The sequence below is a fragment of the Diceros bicornis genome, chromosome 16 (assembly GCF_020826845.1).
Source record: "Diceros bicornis minor isolate mBicDic1 chromosome 16, mDicBic1.mat.cur, whole genome shotgun sequence".
NCBI lineage: Eukaryota > Metazoa > Chordata > Mammalia > Perissodactyla > Rhinocerotidae > Diceros > Diceros bicornis.
In genome coordinates, this window is record NC_080755.1 from 48,050,898 (window position 1) to 48,074,129 (window position 23,232).

Consider the following 23,232-nt stretch of genomic DNA (forward strand, 5'->3'; position numbering starts at 1 on the left):
TTGTGGACATCTTTCCACATGATTAAAGACAGCCCTACCTGAGCATAACAATGGCTGCATGGTATTCTGTTGTATGGATATAACATAATATTTTAAGTCAATTCCTTATGGAGAGTCATTGGGTTTATATTTCCTGCGATTAAAATTATAATCTTTGTTTCGTACATTTTATTATTTTCATAGGACAAAATTTTGTAATTTAAATGAGTAGATGAAAGAGTACCTTTGCCTGATTGTCATTCAAAATGACTGCACAATTTACATTTCCAAAACAGAGTAGGAGATTGTTTATTTTCTGACAACTGCACCATTAATAGGATTGATCATTTTTTCATCTTGTACAATTTGATATCTCAATATTTTATTTCATATTTCTTCATTAATTTGGGGGGCCTTTAGTGTAAATCTCCCATTTATATCCTTTTCCCCATTTTCTTATTGGATTATTTGTCTTTTCCTTGACTTGACAGACTGCAATATAATTTAAAGATAAAGATCCCTCTGACATATATGCTTCAAATATATTTCTTATCTTGTCCTTTTTTTGTCTGTAAATGATATTTTTGATCATACAAGATTTTGTTTCTTGTATTTCAGTTTTATTTTGTTTTAACTTTATGTGGTATAATTTATTAATCTTTTCTTTTTATGATTTTATCCTGGGTATCAGGTGTAGAAAGGCCTTTTCTACCTCAATGTTACAAAAATATGATCTTGAATTTTATTCTAGCTATTTTATGGTTTTATTTTTTTACATTGAAAATTTTTAGTCTAACTGGAATTTAATATAGGTAAAATATGTGAACAAGAGAAATTTAACCTTTTTAAGATAGTTTAATTTTAATGAGGTTAAATTTTAGTAATTTTATAATTAGCCTATTGTTCCAATGTCAATTACTGAAAGTATTACTTCCCCATTGATCTGAAATGTCATCTTTATGATATAATAACTTTTATATATAATTTAGTCTGTTTCTGGACTATTTATTATGTTTTAGTAGCAGAGACCTTAATGGCTTTATTCCTTACTCTACTTTCAGTTCATCTTAAAATCATCCACTACACTTAAATCATTGGATTGATTTTTAAAGAATATTAGGTCACCCGAAGAATTCTTACTTCTCCTCTGTTGCATTTCTTTTGATTAAAACAAGTCCAGCACCACATCCTCTTAGTTTTAATGAAGCAAATATGAGGTATCCTCTGTCAAGTTCAAGTAAAGGCATCAAATCATAATGTTTTTGATCAAATATAATGGAGTCATTATTTTCCAAGCCTTTCCTTGTTTGCTTTACAACTGTTTCTTATATCTGAGCTTTTTCTTGTGTTTTTCTTTCCCTCCTTTCTCCTACTCATCTGTTCGAGCCCAAACCCACCCACACCTCCCACATGCATCTGCATCCTCGTTGCTTTCCTCTTTTTCTACATATTTCCCCCTCCACTGCTCCTCTTCCACAACCAAGGGCGCAGCTCTTGTAAAAACCTAACGGTAAAGAGGCACTTAAGAAAGATGCAGCCTCACTTCACGTACATCAGATCAGAAAGAACCTTAGGAAATACCTATCCCTGTTCTCCTATTTTATGAATGAGAACTGTGAGTTCCAGCTATAACTAAATCCTGCTCACTCTGACCTAATACGTACTGGAAGCCAGGTCTCCTTGCTCCCAGACCAGGACGCTGAGTCCACTCTCTACTGTCTCTCCATTGAGAGGTGGGATGATTGGAGTTACTGTCCTTTGGCTTTTGCCAAAGCCCTTCTTAGGCGAGAACGTGATGTCTCTTTATTTTGGAACTGGAAGGCCAATGAGCACACGGAATCAACACGTTAGTGTATTTAAGGAGCTAGGATTCCTCCATTAGAGTCCCTTCACACAATCAACTTAGCAAGTCTCCCCTATAGATTGAAGAAACAGCAGGGCTAGCTCTTAAACTAGAGAGTTAGAGACCGAACTTAGGTAACCGTGAGATATACTTACCATAATATTAGCTAACGTTTATGGAATACATTATGTGTCAGGTGCGTTACATGCATTATCTCATTTCATTCTCCCAACAGTCCTGTGTAGCAGGGTCCTAGTAGCCTCATTTCACAAGAAGGAAAAGACAACTCAGGGAGGTATAGAAATTTGCCCAAGATCCCAGGAGGAGAAAGCAGCACAGCTGGCCTTCAGTCCCAGGCAGTGGGACTGCTAACCACTCCCCACACTGCCTCAGAGATATGACAGGATGGGTAAGCCTTCAAGCTTTGGCATCAGCCTGCCTGGGTCCAAATCTCAACTTTACTACTTACTAACCATGTAAACATTGGCACATGTCTCAATCTTGCTAAACCCCAGTTTCCTCGCCTGTAAAGGGGATAATAAATATCCCTCCCTCATAAGAGTGTCATGAGAATTAAATGAGATACATAAGCAAAGCTCCTTGTGCCTGCTAAGCAGTGGAAAAATATTGGCCATATAGTACAGTGTTTCTGACTACTCGAATGCTAACAGTCCAAGAGCAGCAAGAACCCCACAAGAGCACACCTACGCTGGTTTTTCTCACTGTGGCAAGCACCAGACTGAATTGAAAATGACCTATCATAGAAGCCACACTCCCACACGTCTTGCTGGAAGAACAAAGATTGTCAGGGATTTAGCATAACTGTGAGCCTCACGGGCAGTTTTGTTGACTGTGATGTCAGATTTGGCATCTTGAAACAGCACTCAGGTGAACCCCCAACCATGGGGAAGAACTGTCAAGCCCTGAGCAAAAATCATTTTTTCTGACTTAGAGTCTGCAGAGGAAAAAAAAAGTGATAAGCTGAATCTCCTTGAGGAGGCCTCTGAGCCCTTCTGGCACTAAGAAGAACTCAGAGGGAGTCTTTAGGCCAATCGCTACAATTTTCTGATCTGTCTGTTGCTGATTGCCCAGGTAGTTTGAATTTGCATCATTAACGCTCTCCAAGATACATTGTCATCTTAGAATGCAGAGAGAAGAAATCATACATGTGCATTCTAACAATACAATCATGGAAGCAATTTATTTTGAACATTACTTTGGAGTGAGGCCTTTATGCAACCAGAGATTTAATAAATACATGGATATGAGACTGCATTTTTCACTTAGGTTCATCAAACACAGAGAGATTTCCCATTATGGAGAAAGAGTTTGGAATCAGGCTGAGGTTTTCCTTGCAGAGATTAAAAAGACAGATGGCAAGGTGATGTGCTCAGGGAAAAGGCTTTTATAATCAAAGAATTAGAATTTATTCCTCAATCTGGCATTTAGGTTCAGCCTCTATGTACAGGGTCAACTCATATGCTACCAAAAGATTTTATTATTTCAATTTCCTGTGGACCATCAAGGCCAACATTACCAATTCTGTAAGTCTCAGGGTAGACACACTTCAGGAAATTAAAATATCTATTTCAATGGTGTCTAATTCCACTGCATAGATGTATGCTTATGGGTATATATGCAGTCAATAACTGGCACTTCCATCGTGATAAAGATAGATCCTATAGATTTAGCCTTTGAGCTTTACATACATTACTACATTTAACCATTTTGATAGACTTATGGGATGTGTCATCCAGATGTTGGCTGGTCACTTGTCCACTTGTGCTGCTCTGTTTTAGCCCTAAGACAATCTGGACACAAAACCAGCTCTTTCACTAGTTTCCACAAAACACTCAATCACATTAAGTGTTCTATACTTTTATTTTTGTACTTATTTAAGAATCACAGGATCTGGGCAGGAATCACAACCCATAATATTGTCATTTATAAAAATCAGGGAGGTTGACATGCCCCCTTCCTGGGTTGGCAGAATGTTCTCAAAATTCATTTGGTATGATTAACAGAAGTAATAGGAGATTCTCTGAAAATGTGACTTATTATTTGAAGATCATCGTTTCCATTTTAAGAAACACATGCATTAATGAAGCTAAATCACTGAGAGAATCCCCATTTGGAAGCAGTTTCAATGATCGGTACGTTGAGTACCCACTGTGTACCAGGCTCTGTGGGACTGGGGAAAGAAATGGTCCTTGGCCACAAGAAGCTCCAAGTCTGGTTGGGGAAATACCATAAATATGCTCAAAATGTTCGGGAGTTAAACAACAATAAAACAAGTTTGTCACAAGATGGGACACGTGGATGTGCTGAAAGATCATTTACCAAAACTGAAAAATCATAAGAGGAGGAATCCATACGGCAGGAATGAATAAGTGCAGGCTTGGAGGTTGGTGGAGTTAGGATGGGCAAAGAGAAGGGAAAGAGGCGAGGCAGCCCATCTGGGCAGACGGTGGGTCAGGCAAACATGCTGTTCATCTCAGAGACCAGAAAAGAGGGAAATCTTGAGAAGCTTGACAGAGCCAAGGAAAAACAAACCAGTAGTTGCATCATTTTGACCTGGAGTCAAAGATTCTAAATCCCATGCAAATTGCCTTATAGGTCTGAGGTAAGTTATCAAGGGGTGTCTTGTCCCTATTCTCTCACACTGAGAGTCCTCTGCTCAGCTGTGCTCTTTGGTAAACGGTTCAGAGGTGACAAGGACGCTGGAGGAGGTTGTCTCTGGCTCTAGCTAACAAATCCAGCCTTCACACCTGAATGGTGCCAAAAGGAGTTAAAGATTGTAAAGCGCTTTCAAAAATGACCACATCACATGATCACACAGTCAGTCAGTCGAAAAATATATCTTGGCACGTATTTTGTGCAAAAGTCCTGCAATGGCACTTTATAGCAACTTATATGCTAGTATATCTTTCCGATTCTGTAACGAGAAGTGAAAAGAATTGTGGCTTCTCCACAATTCACATGGTCAACTCTCCTTGACAGAAAAAAAAAAGATGTTTAAGGCGCTTGTTGTGGGTTGAATTGTGTCCCCCAAAAAAGATATGTTGAGATCCTAACACCGCTGTCTTAGTCAGTTTGGGCTGCTATAACAGAATACCGTATACTGGATGGCTTATAAACAACAGAAATTTATCCCTCACTGTTTTGGAGGCTAAGTCCAAGATCAAGGTGCCCGCAGATTTGGCGTCTGGCGAGAACTATCTTCCTGATTCTTAGAGGGTTGTCTTCTCACTGTGTCCTCACATGGTAGAAGACGCAAGAGAACTCGCTGGGGTCTCTTTTATAAGGGCACTAATCCCATTTACAAGGGCTCCACCCTCATGACCTAATCACCTCCCGAAGGCCCCACCTTAGACTGCATCACATTAGGATAATGTTTCAACACAGAAATTGCAGGAAGTTGGGGGTGGGGGACTGGGGAGAGCAAAAACATTCAGTCTAGAGCACTCTAGTACCTCAGAATGTAACCTGATTTGGAAATAGAATCTTTACAGAAGTAATAAAGCTAAGATGAGGTCATTAGGGTGGGCCCTAGTCCAGGATGACTGGTGTCCTTATAAAAAGGAGAAATTTAGTCACAGAGGCAGACATGCACAGAGAGAAAATGATGTGAAGACACACAAGGAGAAGGCAGCCATGTAACTGGAGTGATGCATCTACAAGCCAAAGAATGCCTGAGGCTACTAGAAGCTACGAGAGAGGCCTGGAACAGATCCTTCCCTAGCTCCTTCAGAGAGAGTGCGGTCCCGCTAGCACCTTGATTTTGGACTTCTGGCCCCCAGAACAATAATTTTCTATTATTTTAAACCACCTAGTGTGTGGTACTTTGTTATGGCAGCACTAGGAAACTAATACAGCACCTTTTTAAAATCCTTTCTGAAATCATTTATAGATGGTAAAAGAGAGTGAGTGAAAATGTGAGTCAATCTTTAGCCATTTTAATGCTACGAGTCTTTCTTTTTTTGAAATATTCCTATAATCAAAGATGCCGATTTTTTTACACCACTGGGTTAAATTCCACTCTTGTTCCCAACTGCAAGGAATTTTCTTTATTTTTACCTCCTCTTACTACTGGGAGAAAAAAAAAACAGAGAGTTCTTCTGTAAGTCATTATACTCTGAAGATATTTAGTATCAGGCTGGTTACTGAATAAAAAGATCTGGTTACCATCACATCTAATCTGCCAGAACTGAATTATATCCACTGCATGGCTTTCCCCTCCGTTTCCTCTAATTTCCCCCATTCAACCATCTTTGACTACATTCCAATTTCTAGCAAATGCTGCTGAAGCTTTAGCTATTTTCCTTAAATTATATAATTTTCCATAAAACTCAGAAGTTGATCTGCTTAACAATGTATTCATTTTTCCTCTAAAGAGCGGTATTATTTTCCATTTCTAAGAAAGTAAGCTTTGTAATATTTCCTCTCCAATTTAAAAAGAAGCATTAGCCAGCTTGCATTGAATAAAAAAAAAAAAAATGAATGCTACTCTGATTCTCACCAGAGTGAAATATTTTCTCCATGTAACCAGAAATAGTGAGGGAAAATCTTTTCCTTTCACACAATATTTGAGCATAATTGGTAAAAGCCTTCAATTATGGAGAAAGTCTTATAAGAACTAGACTTTCTTTCAACAAATCTCTAATCCATTTGGATTTATGTGACTCTATTAGCTGAAGGTTTTCTGTTTAGTTAATAACAGAAAATGCTTTTTTATACTTTGCATATAGTATCGCCATGAATGTCTCCAGCCGTTTCTCCTGTTCTTCATAAAATTTAGATGTAATAACACTTTGCACTTTAGTGCTATTTTATAGAAATACTATGATATTAGCAAATTACAATAGTGCTCAACAAATTGACTATAAGAGTGTTCATCAACATAGAACTGATGAGATAAATTAGTCTAAATAATTGGGCATTAAAAAATGGATTATTAAATCCAAAACAATCTTTAAGATAAATCTTCCCTGTCTTTCATATTTAATAAAGAGACGACTTTGAACAATGCTTAAGAGATTATAAACTCTAAGACACTCAATTTGAAGGAATTGGGGTAGGAATTATCGGGCAAATCATAGGACTGAGTATTGATTCTTACACTAATTTTCTATAAGTTCGTGAGCAAACAACCTCATCTCTCACTTCCATTGCCAGTCTATAAAATAGAATAATAGTATCTACCTAACAAGATTCTTAAAACGATCCAATAATATAATGTGTGCAAAAATACAATACGGTTGATTTCTCAGGCTTTACAAGAACAAGTGTTTGTACACACATACGTCAAACTTGTGATGCAGATTATAAGTTCTACGTGCATATATACAGAATATACTCATCCATGTCAATACATTTGCTATAAAATTGTAGCATCTTAATCCAACCTTCCCACCAAAGCAGGAAGAGTTTCTACAAAATCCTTGAAAGGTTCTCACCCTGCCACAGCACCTCCAATGGTGGGAAGCGCACATCCCCACAGGGAGACCCATTCTGTGTTGGAACAGCTCCAGCTACGAGAAAGTTGTTTTTTCTGTAGCCTTTTTAATTTCTCATGTTCTAGATCTGTGCTCCAGTGCTATATAAACAGGTCTGATGTCTCTTCCACATGACAGTTCTTTAGTTATTTAAAGAGTAATAACCCCACCCACACATACACACAATAAATAGCAGATATCATTGGATCCTTGATGTGGCAACCTGCTGTAGGAGGTTTATTTACATTGTTCACAGATGAAACATCTGAGGCTCAGAGAGAGTAGATAACCTGCTCAAGGTCGCAGAGCTAATGATAAAAAAGCCAAGATTCAAACTCAAGTCTGCCAGACTCTACAGCCCATGCTCTTTACTGAAATGCGTTACTTCTAAATATTTCTTCTTCAAGCCAAACATTCTTTAAGCCCAATTCCTTTAGTCCTTCCTCATGTGGAGCATGTCCCAGACCTTTCTTCAATCATGCTCCATTTACAGGATTCTGTTAATACCTCTGTTAAAATGTGCCAACCTCAAAATGAACCACATACAATGACCGACACACATGTCAACAATTCCAGACAATCTTACTATACCTCCCTGGGAGGTTTGCTTCCCCACTCTCCCAAAAGATAATTTCATAGTTTCTGCTTTCTAAAACTGCCTACACCTCCTCTCAGCTGATGGCCATGCCTTGTACTCCCCTGAGTAAATAAATGCAGACCAACTGGAGCTCCCTCTCAGTCCCAACCATAAACATATGGGCCCAACTCCAAAGGGTCCACACCCTCTTCCTCCCTCCTGTCACATCTCTGCCTCATCTCCATAGTTGGCACTTGGGTTCCTGCTTTCTCATGGACTGGCCTCCTAGAATTTAACCTTTTTTCCCCTGAGACATTGTTCTCCCACAGTCTAATGGGATTCATGCCCATCAGAACACCAACAACTTCCAGTATATCTCACTTAAAAAGAAGAGAGGAAGGAAGGAAGGAAGGAAGGAAGGAAGGAAGGAAGGAAGGAAGGAAGGAAGGAAGGAAGGAAGGAAGGAAGCACTGGTGGTCCTCAGTGACCACCAGTGGTCTGACCCTATGCTTAGGGTCAATAACAGCTTGAAAGTCCATGACCCTACACAGACCATTTCCAAGTTCTAAAGTCTCCTCAGAGTTTAATCCAGCTCTTAGAGAATTTCACACCTGGTTCTATTTTGAGGTGGCCTCAGAAAAGATCTTCTCACTCAGGAACACCAGGTTTGGATAAACACAGTCAGGTGCACTCAAAGACAAACCCAAGGAGAAAGTTTCAGAAGCATTTTGAAGAGTTAAAACCACTATGTTAGTATAACATGTTGTTACCATTAAAGAAGTAAACCAGTTATGGAGAATTATTGAATGGCTCCAATATCAGTGATTTGGGATAAATGAGACCAAAGAGATGAAGCATAGTTAATGTAATTACACATCCATTTCCTGTGATGTACAACCATGTGAAGCATTACTAATCCCCAAACAGATACCTGCCAGGAAGACCATTGAAAACAGCTGTCTGGTCCACAAGAAAGGAACCAAGTGAATTCAAAGTACTGCGGGTATTCAACTGACGGATTCCCAGAGTCAGACTCTGTCCACTAAACCCAGGACTTATAAGGAATTAAAGAGGATTCCATCAGAAGGTACATTCATTTCAAACATAAATCACCTTGCCAACTCATTTATTATTGTAATAACCTCTCTCAGCATTTCTATTATTGGAGAGGACTTCTTTTCAAATGGAAAATGGCGTAGCTGATTACCTGCATGAGACTTGGCGTCATACTCATTTTGGCTTCTGTTTGAGGCAATGAGAGGGCCAACAAAATGCCCTTACAACCTTGCACACACACTGATTACAGTTAATGGAGTTCGTAGGTTTATTATGTGTTGGGGAGTTAAAAAACAAGGACTGTAATGATGGAAGCTGTACCAATCCTACTGGTCTATCCAAGAAAGCTTCAAGATTTCAACCACTGAAAATAGTTAAAACTATCTCAGAAACTGTTTACATTCAGCAAGGATAATTATAAGCCTATATAACTCCTTCCTATCATATTGGAATACTTTAATAATCTAGATTTTATTTATATCTGGTTGCTAAGTTTGTTAGTGCTTATTATAGGATATGTTCTTAATTTTATGTTTTACAAAACAATTTGAATAATCGGAATTACTTTTGTGAATCTTTTTCCACTTGCGATAAGATGAGTGAATTATAAAAAGCCATTTTCTAAACATGCTAACAGGTGCAGGAAAGATTGACAGAGCAATACGAGACAGTATTCTTAACATAGGCTTTCCAAGATTTTAAATGGAATTTCTTTAATAAGTGTATATCATTTTTAGCGGGCCTAATTTACTACTCAGAGGATGCTGAACATGAGATGTAACAGTATATTTTATTTAACAATAACCGTAATCAGAGTTACATGATATATAGATGTGTGTGTAAAATGAAAACCAACTAGAATCAGAAATTAGTTTTCTAAAAAAAAACCAAATTAAAGAGAAACATTGGAAGAAAATGCAAAGCAATCGAAATTAACAATTTTGGATTATTGAAGGAAACTTCAAACTTTATATATACCTTCAAAAGGTATAGATGAAATATATATACCTTCAAAAGGTATAGATGAAGAATAAAACTGGCCCCATGAAAGCAGAAGGAAATGATGGCTTTTAAGCTTTCCTTTGTGCTTGTGACATGGTCCTGTCACCAACTGAGTTATTAATTTAGCCAAATCTTCCTAACCACTTACTGTGTTTGGGCCCATCCAGGGATATAAAGAGGAATAAGGCACAAGTTCCCACCAAGGAGAAGCTCCCTGTCCAGAGGATGGTCCTATATTATAAGCCTGAATCAAGAACTTTCCTGGTCTCCCAAACACATCACCCCTCTACCTGACTGGGATGCGCCACGGTTATTTTTAAAATTATTGTGTATGAATCATCAAAATTCTTTCTGATTTTCCTGCAAAGTCTTTCAAGCAGAAAAGAGTGTTACCTGAGTAAAGTTCTCAGAACTGAACTCTGACGTAAGGCCTCTAGGAAGCGAGTCTCCTTTAAGAAGTTCTGAACATAAATTGAATTACCAAGAATTCTATTCATTGAAAAACATTATATTGCATCATGTCCTTTTCAAATAGAGTGAAACTTGCTTATATTAAATTTCTAGGAACCCGAGGAAAAAATTTGATGTAGGATGGAATTTGATATACTCTAGAAATATTACATGTGCGTGTAATAGACCTGGCTTTCCAATTTGATTGCTATACACAGGGATTCAATATAGGTGGGTTCAATATTAGGGGGTTTCATTGAATTTGTATTTGTGTTTTTCAGGACATATAAGGTATGTACTTCCTCAAGATAAAAATCAGATTTATTTCCGAGTCCCAGAAAGCTAAATATTCATGGAAACAGGAATTCTGGGAGGAATTTGACCAGATGAAAGTAGCGTTAAGTAATCTAGTTTTCACTTCATTCCCCTTTAATATTAATTTAATTGACTCGAGTTTAGACTATTGAATTCTGCAGTGGCATCTTTCTCTCTTTTCCTAGCTCTATAATTCTCTGGCCTATAACTTCTCTATCCCTTTCTTTCATTTAACATTTTAATATTCCTTTGAATGGAAGTGTTCAAAAGAAGGGAATTACCAAAAGGTTTCAACATATGAAGAAATTTTCCATTCTTAAGAATGTTTCAAATCTTGGAAAATCATAAAAATAGTGAAAAAGTAGTGACTGTTATAAAACTGAAATAAATCATTAACCTAATTAAAAAATGGGCAAAAGACCTGAACTGACATTTCTCCAGAGAAGGTATACAGCTGGCCAACAGGCACATGATAAGATGTGCACTATCATTAATTATCAGGCAAATGCAAATCAAAACTACAATGAGATATCACCTCATGCCCGTCAGAATGGCTATAATTAACAAGACAGGAAACAACAAGTGTTGGAGAGGATGTGGAGAGAAGGGAACTCTCATACACTGCTGGTGGGAGTGCAAACTGGTACAACCACTATGGAAACCAGTATGGAGATTCCTCAGAAAATTAAGGATATAACTACCATACGATCCAGCTATTCCACTGCTGGGTATTTATCCAAAGAACGTGAAAACACAAATGCGTAAAGATACATGCACCCCTCTGTTCATTGCAGCGTTATTCACAATAGCCAAGACTTGGAAGCAACCTAAGTGCCCGTCAAGGGAAGAATGGATAAAGAAGATGTGGTATTTATACACAATGGAATACTACTCAGCCATAAGAAACAATGAAATCCAGCCATTTGTGACAACATGGATGGACATTGAGGGTATTATGCAAAGTGAAATAAGTCAGAGGGAGAAGGTCAAATACCGTATGATCTCACTCATTAAGTAGTAGATAATAACAACAAACAAACACATAGAGACAGAGATTGGATTGGTGGTTACCAGAGGGGAAGGGGGGAGGGAGGAGGGCGAAAGGGATAATTAGGCACATATGTGTGGTGATGGTTTGTAATTAGTATTTGGATGGTGAACATGAGAACCAGATGTAATCCATGCAGAAACAGAAGTATAATGATGTTCACCTGAAATTTATACAATGTTATAATCAAATGTTACCACAATAAACCAAAAAAAAGAAATAAATCATTATGTTAATGTTTATATAAAACATACCACCCCCCCTTAAATTATAGACACTGGAAATTATTCGTGTTTTTGCATGTATTTTTATTATTCCATTGGGTTTTTTTGTTTGTCTGCTTGTTTTAGTTCTGAACCTGAACTCCATCATTCTACTGATTCTTACTTGGGTGGGAGAGACTGAAATTTATAAATTTTTCCCTCCTATATGGAAGACTCTAACACAAGGCATGCCATGGAATCAGTGCTCTTTACTGAAAGAATGAATGGATGAACTAAGTATATAACTCTATTTTGGAACCCTTGGATACTTTGACAAACACGCCACTTTTACGTGAAATAACCATAAGCTAAAATCATAGCTTGTTACCATATAGCTCTATAATCACTTCTAGAATCTACTGATTTCACCCAGTGTTCCAAGTAAGCAAATACAATGAAATAAATAGAAACATGTTTTGAGTACCATAACAGATTGGCTTCCCAACAGATTAGGAACTCTGAGCTATTTGCTATTACAAATAAGACAGGTCTTACACACACACAAAATAATACTAATCTCTTTCACCAGAAATATTTTACATAGTTGCCTCAAAAGTCATTTTCATCATCAAAAAAGGTATATATTTAGCTAGCTAAGTTCTTCTTTATACAGAGGGTTGGGTTAGGGACTCAACAGTTTATAGAGGGAACCACTGCTTCTTAGACTCTGTGTACTTATTTTATACCACAAAAGAATCTCTTTATGAGGAAGGTCAAATCAATTATTGACTTAAATGGCTGATTATTTCACTGAAAAAACGAGGCATCCTATGCAAAACCATTGATCCAGTAGCATCATAGAACCTCAGCTTCAGATACATCCAAAGGAGGCAAAAGTGATATATCTAAAGGAGATACCACTGAATGAATATACACAATGTACAAAAATGAATTAAATAGTTGAATAAATAACTCAGAGTTACTGCAAGCCTTACACATTGGCTCTATGAAAAGCTCTCCTATAATGTCTCTCTCTTACTCTCTCTCTCACTCTCTCTCCCCTTCTCCTTCCTCCCAACACCACCACACGTGCACATGCACACACACACACACACACACGCACACACACCAGCTGTAATGGCTGAAATACCAACTCTGGGGGTGCACTCACTTTGGTTGCTCAAGTATCTTGTTTCTAACAACAAATTCTTCTGGAGGAAGGCCACACATTTACCTGCTAATAGACATTTGTACTTTACTGTGTCTTATTTACGCCCTTGACACCAGAGACGTCTAGCTGATTGCAGCAATCTGAAGGGAAATAGGAAAGGACAGGTGATTAGGGAGAAGGGAAGGATAGTGGACCCCCTTGAAGAAGGGCAAGGCTGGAGGGTATTGGGTGTTTGTGGGTGAGAGAGGGGGCCAGCTACAGGAAGGACACAGAGGAGGGAGCAAGGATGACCTGTACTTCCTTCTCAATCTCACCTCCAGGTTTTCCTGCTGCTTTGTAGGGAGCAAGCCCCACCAGCCAGAACTTGGGACTATCCATGTAGGGGGCTTAGGGGTGTAAAGGCTGCAGAAAGAGCTGTCTAAGGGGCTCGTCTGGAAGCAGACATGTATGGCAAGCACATTGTTTTTACTTCAATTACATAAACATTTATAATGACTTGCAGACTACTGGAAGCCAAAGTGCCCCCAATCTTCCCATTTGCCACCCTCACTGACCACAGGGCGTAGCAAAGGCACTTTGTTTCCAGTAAGTAGCAGAAAGGAGGAGCTTGGTGATTGTCATCCACTTCTACAGCCACTTGCCCACATGGCTTTGGACATCCATGGATTCCGTCCCCTCCTTACAAGCAGACTGTGCTCAGCAAAGGACATTGGGTCCAGGCTGCCCAGCTAATGGGCTTCTCTCCTGCTCTTCATTATTCTATTTTTCAGATCAGATTCAAAGCCTCGGGGCCTTGGACTATAATATCTCAGGTGAAGGTCCCCACTCTGGAAGCTCCCTCCTCCACGGCATTGATAACTCCAGCTTGGACCTTTTGAAAGAACTGAAAAATCTGTCATTTGTCAAGCACACAGTCATGCGTGAATCCAACTTTGGAGTGGTGGTCTGCTTCTTTAAAAAAGGTGTAGAATTTTATAAAATAATTTATTTATAACATTCTCTTGACCACAATGACATTGATTTGTTTACAGCCCCCCCTAAATACACCTGTTGCTGTTGCAGAGCAGAGCGCTTTCAAGGAGCAATAGTAATTCAGCTATTTCTAATACAAAAACTGGACAGAGACTGTCCTGAAATTTCTCTTTGTAATAATTGCTAATATTAACCCCTTTTTGCTCTTAGTATGTAAGCATGTAAAGAAACTGCTTAAAATACTTGAGAATAAGTTCTTTCCAAATATCTTACAGCAATTCAGAAGTATACATTCACTTTAAGTTTTAACTGTTACAAGAGCAAGCTTGATCCTCCTTAATCATTAACAACAGTGTCTTAATAACATCTGCTTATACAACATTTCTTTAGCCTGGTTTGTGATTACTTAAAAATAATCAAATAGCACTTTTGTAATCAGCCAGTCAGGGATTTCCTTCCAAACAGGCTAAATTAAAACGGGAGAGGCGAAAGCAGGCCCTGTGCAGACAGGTGTTCTGCCAGAAGCGACCTTTCTCTCTTCATGTGGCCCCATTCTCCTGGTGGCTGGCATAGGCCTATCACAGGCCAGCACCAGGGGAGCCTTGGGCAGAGGGCGTGCATAAGAAGCCCCAGCCTCACAGAAACTTTGGGCTCCATTCCTTCATCTGAAGCCTCAAACCCAATTCTAGATCCAGACCACTTCTTGCCAAGGCTACAGTCTGAGCACCACACTAAACTGACTCTAACTCTTCCTTGACCCCTGACCTTGATCTTGACCCCTATGTAACTGTTCCCTGAACTCCTCACTGAATCCAGCAGCTTCCAGCTCCTCTTTCCTGGGTCCTTTCTTGCCTCATCTTGGTACTTGCAGAGCCAGCCAGACACAGTGGTACAGGGTCCCCAAATGAAATACACTCAAGTCCATTAAGAATCACCTAAAATGTCAACACAGTCTGAAAGTGGGCTATTAGCAGTGCATATGTGAAGTTGACAGTACTTGTGATAAGCAGACAAAACAACAATGAATACTAATGTCTTATATTTGTATAGCACCTTAGAGTTTTCAAAGTGCTGTCGTAACACTCTGTTGAGATAGGCAAAAGGGGTATTATTTTCCCATTTTGTGCATGAAACACTTGAGTTCAGATGGGTTGAATGAATGAGGCAACACAAAGAATAAAATTCAATTCTTGGCCCCACAAAGTAATTATTCTGTACACTATACAGGACGCCCCTCAGGAGGCCCACTGGAAGGTACTTATCAGATAGGCTTTGGGAAATTGCGTTTAAAATGCCGTCAGTTCCTCCAATGTGGCCGTGGATCACCTGCATCGGCCATGAAGACCACTTATCACATACGTATGTTCCCAGGCCTTGCCCCAGCATACGGAATCAGAAGTTGGGACAGGATCGGCATTTTAACTAGCACCCCCAAGTAACTGATCCACCCACCCTAAGAGAGACAGAGTACATGAAGAACCAGTCCCCATCTGAACAGGACTCTCCTTACCGAGCACTATGGAGAAGCGAGGTCAGCATGAACTCTCACTCTGAGGAGCAGCTAATGAATCAAGATGACATTGAGGTCCTGCTCATCAACCTTTGAAGCAAGGTATTGGGGGCACTTCACTCATGAACAAAACTCCTCAGGGGTTAAGAGCATGGCCCCAAGAAACAACTTGCATCCGTTCAAATCCCAGTCCTGCCACTTACAAGTGACCACAAGCAAGTCCCTTCACCTCTCTGTAACTCAGGTTTCTCATCTGTAAAATGAGGATAATAATAAGGTTATTATTATACCTCGTGGGATTGTGAGATTAAATGAGTTTAGTGGAAGTAAAACATTCAGAACAGTGCCTGGCACAGAGTAATTGTTGAATGAGTGCTAGATATTAATAAACAAAGGGCCCACTTTCCTTATTATAGATCTTTGAAGTTACACACATTGCCAATAGCCAACACAAGGACTCAGGCTGATGAGATTTCCAGCACCTGGCACAATATCCACTTGCCATGGTAAGTATTCGGTATGTATTCATTGAATATAAAATGGTACAAAGTGTAACATTTTACCTGGATGGGCAACTCAGAAATGAACTAGATGGAATTGAGCATCTGTTCTTTGGTCCTACAGCCCAACCCAATTCCCAAGGCCTTTGAAGTTGTCCTGAGAAGAGGCAAACTATACTTTGTGAGTTTAGTTTTATTTTAATACGGCTTCGTGCAAATTCTAGCTGAGATCAGCATCATTAGCCTTTCTGGAGGCAAAATAGGGGACTCCCCCTGCTGAGTTGTGATTGTACCACGCAAATATGCACTCCAGCAACACTATTCAACCCTATCCCCTCTCCCCTGCTTTCCCTCACCCCTCTCCCTCCTCTAACAGCAGGCCAACATTCACAATCTACCTCTGCTGTGTATATCTTCTTAATTCAACACCATCTCTTAGACATTTTAGAGAGCAAAGTGATAAACAAAATTCTCTAGAGTTATTATTCACTTTCAAACAAATAACTGAATTGTTGATGTACTATTTGACCACAAAAAGATATGTTTGATATGTTTTGAGTGCTTCTCGACTTTAATGCGCACATATGAGTCTGCCCGTCAGTATTTTAGTCTTTATACTACTTGAAAAAGCATAAAGAGAAGCTATCACTCTGCACATGGTAAAAATGGCAGCCATTTGGAGCCACCCATGAAGATGTTAAGGCTGAGCTCTTGGAGAGTTGTAGATATTTTCAGCATGGGCAGGAAAGAGCAAGTTTCCCTAAAAGAAAACACATTGACAAGAAGGGAACAGGTTGCTTCTATTGTCCATGCCCTAACGACTTTCTTAAATTAGCTTTTTATGGGAACCCTTTATGCATGCTTGATGACGCTCAGACCACCCAAGTTAATTTGATACAAATGTAATTTAAGAGCTTCCATGTGTGTCTGAAAGCAGATTTGGGTATGTGGGGTTTGAGTTGTTGGGTTGTTTTCTCTCTCTCTCTTTTTATCTTTTCTTTACTTGTTGTTTTTAACTTGGTACAAGTTCTTTACCATATACATACTTCTGAAAATGAGGATTTTCTGCTTAATTATTACTTACAATCCAAGATAACATTTAAAGTAAATGGATTATACAATCTCCATTAACAGCAAATACATGTCAAGAAGTTGGGTCTTCCATTTTAAGCACGTGGACATGATTTCAACTGGAGTCCATAGGAGTAACTGAGTAGAGATGTTGGTGAGTAGGTGATGTACTTAACTTTTCATGTTGGGCAGGAAAATAAAAATGAGTTATTTCATAGAAGACTGAAAGCAGAGAAGGAATTTGAATTGTTCAATTCCAACTTCCTCTTTTTAAGGATGAGCCAACCGAACTAAGACCTCCAGTACTGTATCTATGAGTCCTTGACACTTTTCTGGTATTCAATAGAACATCTAAGAGCAATGAGAGGGGCCAGCCCCGGGTCTTAGCGATTAAGTGTGCGAGCTCCGCTACTGGCAGCCCAGGTTCGGATCCCAGGCGAGCACCGAAGCACCACTTCTCCAGCCATGCTGAGATGGCGTCCCACATACAGTAACTAGAAGGATGTGCAACTATGACATGCAACTATCCACTGGGGCTTTGGGGAAAAAAAGGAGGATTAGCAATAGATATTAGCTCAGAGCTGATCTTCCTCAGAAAAAAAGAGGAAGATTGGCATGGATGTTAGCTCAGGGCTGATCTTCCTCACAAAAAAAAAATAGCAATCAGAAATCCTATACAAGAAGAACTTGTGGGGTGATTCTGTTTATTTCTATCCATCATTTTTAATTGGCAGTTTCTTATTTTCTTACATGTAATGTCAAACACATAGCATAAAAATGCACTGGGCTAAAATTAATCTAGCTTTACCTAAACATGCCACAAGTCGAGATTTGATTCTATACTTTAAAATATCCATAGAGAAAATGGATAATGCAGGCTTTGGAGTCAGACATTTCTACGTTCAAATCTCACTTCTGCCATCAGTTTTCTTTGAACTTGGGAGTTAGTTAACTTCTCTGTGGGTTAGTTTCTCCAGTGGAAAAATAGAAATAAGGCCATTATAAGAATGAAATGTGGTAACCTTCGTGAAGTACTGAATACATGGTAAAAAGAAAAAAAATGGTGGTGGTTCAGGTGAGTGTTTTCTGCTGAGAGGTCTTAGTCCCTCCTGAGGGTTCCCAGGTGTGCCCAGCCCAGCTCCCCAGACCATTGATAACCCAGGTTGCAGATTTTTTCTCTGTGTTCTCCTGAGAATAAAAGGAAATCAATTTCTCCACCAAGATAGATCACTTTATACTATTTTGACAAGGATGAGACTGGAAGAAATGATGATCCAAAGAAATGGTCAAGGGAGACAGGGCAAATCAGGAGTTTCATATGTCTATGCACCAAAGAAAAAAATAAAGATTTACAAAACTTTCATATGCTTTACTCAAAGAAAAAAACTGAAAGAAGCATGCCCCTGATTTAAGGACAGGAGGCCAAGTGTCAAATCTAGAACAGACAGAAAAGGTGAGTTATAAAGCTGCCAAGGAAAGTCATCCCTTAGATAGAGAAGCTCCACCTAAGGCTTCCTTAGACAAGTCAAGGAAAAGCAGGACTGAGGGCTTGGAGAAGAGACATCTTAGAGCAAATCATCAGACACAAGTTCAAGTGGTGCCATTGGCTTAGTAGCCAAGCAAAATATGCTACAGAAAAGGATTCTCTCTATTGCTTTACATGAATTGCATCACTGGAATGAGGCTTAAAAAACAATGTCACAAAAAAAGTGAGAAAGAATACCCAAAAGAAAAGAAAGAAAAGTTACTTTAGGAAAAGTGTCCACAGCAATCTGAAGCCCAAGATACAATCAAGTCTAGAACCAAGTCTGGGATATACTAGACTTTGACCTTTCTTGACTGAACTCCACTCAAAACTTGTTGAAATTTATAACAATAGTACATATGCAAAAGCAAATTCATTTTAAGATGTTACGGTTTCATGTCTTATGTTTAAGACTTTAATCTATTTTCAACTTATTTTTGTGTATATATATGTGAATATTATTCAACCATAAAAAAAGAAGGGAGCCAGCCCTTATGGCCTAGTGGTTAAGTTCAGTGAACTCTGCTTTGGCAGCCTGGGTTGAGTTCCCAGGCGTGGAACCACACCACTCATCTGTCAGTAGCCATGTGTGGTGGCAGCTCACGTAGAAGAACTAGGACTTACAACTACAATATACAACTATGTACTGGGGCTTTGGGGAGAAAAAACAAGAGAGAGAGAGGAAGATTTGCAACAGATGTTAGCTCAGGGCAAATCTTTCCCAGAAAAAAAAATAAAATAAAAACTATATAAATAAATAAAAACAGCAGGATCCTTAAAAAAAATAGAAGAAGGAAATCCTGCCACTTGCGACAACACGGATGAACCTCGAGGGCATTATACTAAGTGAAATAAGACAGACTGAGAAAGACAAATACTATGTGGTATAACTTATATGTGGAATTGTAAAAAAAGTCAAACTTATAGAAACAGAGGGTGGAGTGGTGGTTGCCAAGGGCTAGGGGGTGGGAGAAGTGGGGAGATATTGGTTAAAGGGTACAAAGTTTTAGTTATAAGATGAATAAAGTTCTGAGGATCTAATGTAGAACATGGTGACTATAATTAATAATACTGTATTGTATACTTGAAATTTGCTGAGAGTAGATCTTAAGCATTCTCACCAAAAAAAAAAAAAAAGGTCACTATGTGAGGTGATGGAAGTATTAGTTAACTTGATTGTGGTAATCATTTCACAATGTATACGTATATCAAATTATCATGTTGTGCACTTTAAATATATTACAATTTTATTTGTCATTTATACCTCAATAAAGCTGGAAAAAAATTTTTTAAATGAAAGTTTCAAGTTGAAAAATGAAAGTCATAAAGAAAGAGATTATGAAATAAAATAATAAAATATATTATACCCAATAAATGAGAACATTATTATTATTACTAAATAAATATCTCAGCAGTCCAAAAATAATCTTCAGCGACATAATTTTATTCCATCTCTATGACTTTGATCCCCATATTGCCATTTATGTCCATTCAATTATTAGCACAAAGGGGCACAAGCAATTTAACAGTTATATTAATATTTTCCCATTTTTGAAGATCTTGATACAAGTTCTTCTGCCTCTTATCACAGATTCTGTTTTTTCAATCCTTTGATCTCCTTTCTGGACTCTGTCCTAAATTCTTTCTGTCTTCCCTAGGTGCTCTTTGCAGACTAATCGTCTCTCTAAGCCTACTTTTAGCCTCATATCCTGGCCCTCTCTATTTCGTGCACTTTTGACCCCATCAGCCATATCATTTCCAATTTATTTACTCACTTTTGTTGTTATCCATCCATGGTCCACTCTTGTTTTAGTTCAGTGGTTCTCAAACTCTTCAGTCTCAAGCCTCCTTTACCCTTTTAAAAAATTATTTAGGATGCCAATGAGCTTTTATTTATGTGGTTTATATCTATCAGTACTTATTGTGTTAGAAGTTAAAACTGAGAAATTTTAAAATAAATTCTTTATTAATGCATTTTAAAATAACAATTTTACATGTTAACATAAATAACATATCTTTATGAAAATTTACCATACTTTTCAAAACAAAACAGAAGTAGTGGGAAGAGTGACATTGTTTTACATTATTACAGATCTCTTTAGTCTCTGGTTTAATGGAAGACAGTTGGATTATCATATCTGCTTCTGCATTCAATTTGTGGCAATATGTTGTGTTGGTTGAGGTAAATTAAAGATATTCGGCCTCACACAGATCTTCAGTTGGAAAATGGAGATGTATTTTCATAGGCTTTTCTGATAATTGTGGATTTTCTTCTTTGGTACTACACAACACTCAACAAGAGTGGTTTCTTAAAGGTCAGTTACAATATGGAATGTGAAACCATACTAGTCAAATGTTTATAATCTGTTACATTAAAATCAGTCTGTCTGTCTTGCATATTAAATGGATCGAGTACCCATGCATGAGTTTATATATCAGCATTAGTCATTTGGAAAGTATGAGTTCCCCAAATTATGTAGATCTTCCAAATATTGACATGTTTAATTATACAATATCAAAAAATTGCATTTGTTAATATCACCACCAATCTCATCACAAAAGGCTTTAAGTATTGTGAAGCTGTCAAGTTCATGGTGGTAGATAGAAGTTTTCCAAAATTCTCATTTTCACTTGAAAGCTCAAATTTTTATCATAGGCAAGAAATACTGTCAGTTGTTTCCCTTGAAGTGACAGGTTCACTTTTTTCATTTTTGAGAAACTGTCTGCCAAATACACAAATCTGAATAACTTTAGTTTTTCTGCCAGTCATTCTTTCCAGTAAAAACAGCGTTTCGTGAAAAAGCAGCTAGATCAGTTCACAGCTCACAATCTCACGAGTACTTTTCCTCCAAGTGACCATCGTCCATTAGTAACCAGCAGAAGTGCTATATGAATCATACAGAATGTTAAAAAGATACACTCAAAAGCTGAGCTTTAGTAAAATTAATAATTTTTTTTCTTCATTAAGAACACTCTTTAAGTGAAACTGGCTTATTTTCCCCCACAAATGTGTGACAGTGACTAATACAATGACTACCAGTGGAATTTGGTCCTACTGACTTGATTTATGCTGAGTTGTCAGCAGTATTTCTCACACTTGAGAACCACTGTTTTAGATGTCTCTGCACACTTTTTAAAACCACACTTTTCCTTCTTGATGAAAGCTTCAAGAACAGAGATTTAATAAATTTGCTTCTCTCCCCTTAAACTTGTGCATACTGATATATCCCCAAGTATCTCCAGATCTTGTGTTGTCTTCATACTTTATATTTAAGTATTTATATGAAGCATTTAAGGGATATAAACTCTTGCTGATTGCTTGATTGATTTTTTAAAAGCTTTAAAATCAACTGCACATTCACAGTTTAGAGTACACCTGGCTTAAGAGTTCTGAGTGACTGACTCATTAAGAAGGATGTTGGAAAACTGAAGGGTATCCGGGAGAGGTCAGCTAGGATAGTGGAATGACTGAAACCACATTCTATTAGTACTTGTTGCAAGAACTGAAGATATCGTGGCAAAAGCTCTCGTGGGAGGACAGATAGGCAGCCCAAGAATTGTGTTGTGTGGAAAAGAGATTACATGGCTCCCTAGTAGTTCCAGGAGACCAGAGAAGGATAAACGAGTGAAAGTTACAGGAGGATTAACTTCAATTCAAAATTTAACAAAAAAAAAACAGATTTTCTAAGAATTTCCTCTGTGCACCAGTGGAATGGGTTATGTTGGAAGTGGCAATCAACATGCACAGCAGAGGCTGGAAGATGGCAAGACGTGGAAAGGGGGACTGAGACACCAGCACAGAAATATGTACACAATTTCAAGATGGCCATGAAGCCCAGATTAAGATACCCTAGACTGATAACTTCTAAATTCTTTTCCAACTCTCAGATCCTGTATTTCCATAAATTTCAGGAACTAGAGTGCCTTAAACGAACTATCATTTTCATGATTTCTCGTTCCCTTTATTGTGAGAATAAAAAGAAATGTGTGATGAATTAAAACTAGAGCAGTTCATTCTTCGGTGTGGCAAAGTCAAGATATCACCACCTTTAAGATAGTGTAGGGAAGGAAGTTATCTCCACAGTCAGGGAGGCTTAAAAATGCCTCACAGCATGGTGGGAACACGTGGAGGTTGGAAGCCAATCAGTGATAGTGCCAGGACTTGTATATTGGCCTGAGTGGCCTGAATCCCAACTAGAAAATATAACTGCATGTTTTCACGCCCCTCACAGAAATGTAGTCACAAAGTCAGTGACATTTTAAGAAATAATTGGGTTTTTTTTCCCCCACAATAAAGCTCTACTATACCAATGCCAGGATTTATTAAAATTTGTTTGAATGCTTGCCTCAGGAAACTATTTTCTGAGAGAACTGAAGAATTAGCTGGGCAAAGGAAATGCAGCTGAAGCCATGTGATCAGGGTGACACATTTAACACAGCGTCTCGTTAAATGTTCTTTGATAAATCCACTCAGATTATCTTGGTCGTGACTTGTGACAAGGACCAAGAAATGGC